This window comes from Microcebus murinus, chromosome 5 (genome assembly GCF_040939455.1).
Source record: "Microcebus murinus isolate Inina chromosome 5, M.murinus_Inina_mat1.0, whole genome shotgun sequence".
Taxonomy (NCBI): Eukaryota; Metazoa; Chordata; class Mammalia; order Primates; family Cheirogaleidae; genus Microcebus; species Microcebus murinus.
In genome coordinates, this window is record NC_134108.1 from 99,206,154 (window position 1) to 99,210,617 (window position 4,464).

General features: G+C 40.6%; 1 pseudogene; it reads left to right on the forward strand.

Moving 5' to 3' along the window:
• The first annotated feature begins 3,491 nt into the window (after positions 1–3,491).
• LOC109730783 (large ribosomal subunit protein eL39 pseudogene) lies at positions 3,492–3,745 on the forward strand (annotated as a pseudogene).
• Positions 3,746–4,464: the final 719 nt, after the last annotated feature.

Here is a 4,464-nt window from a genome sequence, read left to right on the forward strand (position 1 = left end):
GATTTTCAATTATTCATTAGATTTTATCCATCTGGGGTTGGTCAGGGCATCAAGACCCATCCAGGCAATTTGAATGCGATCAATAACCACTGCTTTACAGAAACCGAGGTAGAGAAAAGATGCATAACCTAACTTGGTAAGTTACGCTTTATCAAATGCTCTGACATCATTTCATTTAACTCTAAAAATGTTGAGTATGAATGTTCACAATCACATCTGAAACACAGAGGTCCTAGAAATTAAATGACAACCTAAAGTCACACCACCAATAAGTGGCCAGGACTGGATGCCAACCTAGTTCAGGCTGATTCAGAAGCCCTGCTCTTAACCTGTACTACCTGCACACTATCTGAGAACCAACAATGAGGCCTCATTCCCTTGTCATGGGGGAAATTCTTTGCATAGGGTCCTCAGGTCTCAGATTGTTCCAGCTCTAAGATTTACCAAAAGTGTAACTTTTGGCACGTCCCTTCTGATAGGTCCTGTACAATTCATAGAAGAAATATAACATCTCAAATAATTTCTATGGTAGCAATTACAGAAAGCAAACACAAATACTTTGCAACTATAAAAACTGTAATCATTTGATTTCTGTAATGAACTTACTCATCATTAGCCATAACTGATCAGTGGAATTCATCTTACATTTTCCTGTAAATTACATGTGGATGATATGTCATTTATTTTTCTTAGTAGAGCTGATAAATGGAACTGCTTGTGCCTAAAGAGTTAAATAAAATATTTTTATGCTATTTACATTGAACATTGGCTAACTTCTTAGACTAATATTGGACATTATCCCATCAGTGTACATTAGACATAACATATGCATCTGTTACCGAAGCTAAACATCTAATTGGGGGAGTGGAAATATAATATAATAAAGAGACTGTATACAGGAGGAAAACTGAACTCCAAAATGCTTTAAATTACAACATGATGCCTTCCACTTTATTTAATCAAGTCCTTTCTTATAACTCAGTTAAAATGAGAGGGAAGAGAAGAAAGAGAGGGAAAGTAATACTAAAATTTATTCCTAATTTTAACTCTGAAGTATACAATAATCATAGTGATTTGGTAAAATAGGTTGAAGTTTCCAAAGCAAAAAAAAAAAAATAGATCTGTGTTTTTCCTGTAAGGCCTTTCTTCAAGAAGATAAATACAGAAACTTTACCTTAATCATTTTAATATTCTGACCTAGGAAAATTAAAATGCTGGTAATGTGAACATGTATACTATAGAAATGGACATGGACACAGGTGGTGGGTATGAATGACAGGGGTCAGTACCAGAAGATTCACTGGAGTTCTCAAAAACTTACAGACATAAACAAATGAGACCAGCTGAGCATTTCAGTCACGTCCAGTGAAAGGACCCAAGTGTAGACACAAAAAGCCATATCTGCTCTGTATGTTAGTCTATGGTTGACTTTAAAAAATGGGAGGAAAAGCAGAAAATGAAATTTGTGCACCTAAAAAATACTTTACCTTGTCTATCTCATAAGCCATCTCTCTTTCCTCCTTCAAAACCCTCCTGCCCCAAAGCCAGCAATGACTCCGCCTCACATGGCAGCAATGGAAGCTACTGGAACTCTCCATGAGGATCTTCCTGTCCTCAGTATGGGAAACTTCCAAGTCAAGGAGGATGTACTAGAACAGGAGTTAGCAAACTATTTTTCTAAATAAAGTTATATTGGAACATGGCCATACCATTTGTTTATGGACTCTCTGGGGCTGCTTTTGCACTACCAAGGTAGAGTTAAGTGGTTGCAAATTGAGACCACATGGCCACACCATAAAATATTTACTATCTGTTCCTTTACCCCCATGCTAGAAAGAGCTTCAGCCCTGGAGCACCAGAATTGGCATTTTATAAACTCCAAAGCTCTGGTTCTCAACTCTTCTGTAGCCCCTGAATACCTAAAAGGAACAAAAAAGCATATTCCCCTCAGTAATACTGTCTTACCCCTGTAGTGAAGAGGCTTCAAGTACACACACACACACACACACACACACACACACACACACACACCCCAGAAAACTATTTTCTATGAAACTAGAGAAATTTAAGCTTCAGAGTTGCTCACATGCACAAAGTCTTGGGAAGGGCGCTAGTGATGTATTCACATGGTTATATGGTTTTGTAACATCTGAAAAAAATAAGATCTAGAGACCATTGCCTCTTTCCATGCCAACTCTGCCCCCATCGGTCTTCTCCATGTGTTGGGTAGGGCTAGAATGCCTGTGGGAATTTTGAGGGGCCAACTAAACAGAAGTCAGGATGGGAAGTTGAGGATACATCTAGTTTGGGCTTAGTTCAGATAGAGAGACAGAGAGATAAATATTTCACAGTCACTTCTTTGTATCATTTAGTTATTGCTAGTCCTCCCGAGTTAGGAATGACTTGCAGACATATTCCTGCTGCCTGCTGTGTGGACCCCACTTGGTGTTGCCATGTAAAAGTGCAGGCTGAGTAGTCTTAGCCCTGTATGAACTTGTCCTGGGGTACCCATCCTTGAAATGTGTGGTAGCAGAGGAGCAAAAGATTTGAAATGTGTGAAGCCAGAAGCTAGTCTATGGGAAATTCTGCCAAGCCTTCCAGTTCATATATGAAATAAAGGACATATTTTCCCAAATCTGATGACAGTCTTAAAATGTTAAATGACACTATTAATAATAAGTTGTGATGCTGGAGCTGTATTATCAATAATAAAAAGTCTCAATCAGTGATGCTAAAAAAAAGATCAAATTACCTATTTCTTTTTATAGAAAATGTTAGAACATCATTATTACATAATGATATGATCAAAGTATACAGCCAACAAACATAGGAAAACTAGTATTACAGAGTTAAACTCTTAATTAATAGTCAAAACTAACAAACTATTAATTAATAAAAAAAATCATGCTGTTTTCTGGATTTTGTGGTCAGCTTTTTAAAATTAGCAAGTTCTTGTGATTTTATTTACATTCCAAAAATGTAATTTTTGGAATGTAAAATTAAAATACAGTGTGATTGTATATCCTTTTTCATAAATAGGCCACTCCCCAATTCATGTAAGCTTTAGGTCTGCAAAACCTGTGCTACTTACATTCTTGCACACACTAATATGTAATTAAAATAAACATTTTTCCTTCTTCCTTTGCTTTTTTTTAAAGCCAGTCATCATAACCTACTATAGAGAGGCTGTGACTTTAGCAACGGAGGGATTTGCCGTTGAAAGACAGCCTTCAAAATCTACACAAATGGATCATTAACGTAAGTGAACCCGCTGCTAAATGGAGCCCGTCTCAGGCCAAGCCACCCTGCCTGCCGCATGGTGGGAAGGGACACACGCGTCTCAGCACATCTCAGCACCAGGTTGCGCCCTGCGTGTTCCCGAACACAGTATCCAAGTTTTCTGAGCCTCAGTTTCTTCATCCGTCAAAACAGGGGAAAACAGCTTTCTCCCTTCGTCCGCCATCATGCTGCGTGCGTTGGACCCTCTTGCCATGTCTTCTCACAAGACTTTCAGAAATCAAGCGGTTTCTGGCCAAGAAACAGAAGCCAAACCGTCCCATTCCCCAAATGGATTCGTATGAAAACTGGCAATAAAATCAGGTACAATTCCAGAGGAGACATTGGAGAAGAACCAAGCTGGGTCTATAAGGAATCGTACATGACATATGGCACACATGTTTATGCTGTGTCAAGATCACTGTCATCTCACCATATCAAGGTGGAAATCTCACTGTTATCCGGACAGACACATTGCATTGGGAAAAGTGAGTTTTCTCTTTGTTTATATGCTCTGTACTAATAAGCAGGTTCAGTAGTAAATATGTGAGACCTTTAAAAAAAAAAAAAAACAGGGAAAACATGACCCACTTCTCGGGGTTGCTGTGGGGGGTGAAATGAGGGGACAAGGCAGAGGCCAGACCCGCTCCCTTGGCTTCTCTGTCTGGTCTCTCGGGGGCCACCCGCGGCTCGCACGGAGGACACAGCTGGCAGGGGCACATTCGGAGGAAAGCCTCTATAATTGATGTCATACTCACTCAATTTCGAGTCTAGACACTATTTTTCTAAAACAATTGCTTCTGAGGGCCGGTAATAAAAGCAGAACAATGCCAGTCATAGGAACCCAGGAAGGGGAGGATAAATACCGCCTGACGGGTCCCTTCTAACTTTGATCCGGAATGTGGCCTCCCTCCGGGAGGCGCGCGGTGAATGATTTCCACACTTCTCCACGGCTGTCGCGGTCCTTGCTCTTCATGGCCCTGGGCTTGAGAAAGGAAAGGCAGGAAGGCAGCAAGAAGGAGGCTTGAAGACTCTGGTGTCAAGCTTCCAAGAAGGCTCAGTAAGGAGGGGACAAGATGCTAACTGCCCTGCAGACATCACCGTCCTAGACACAGAGTGAGCTGGCCACTCCGAAAGCTACCGGCAGCCCCAAAGCTCAGACCCGGAGTGTTTTCCCCAGTCAGCATT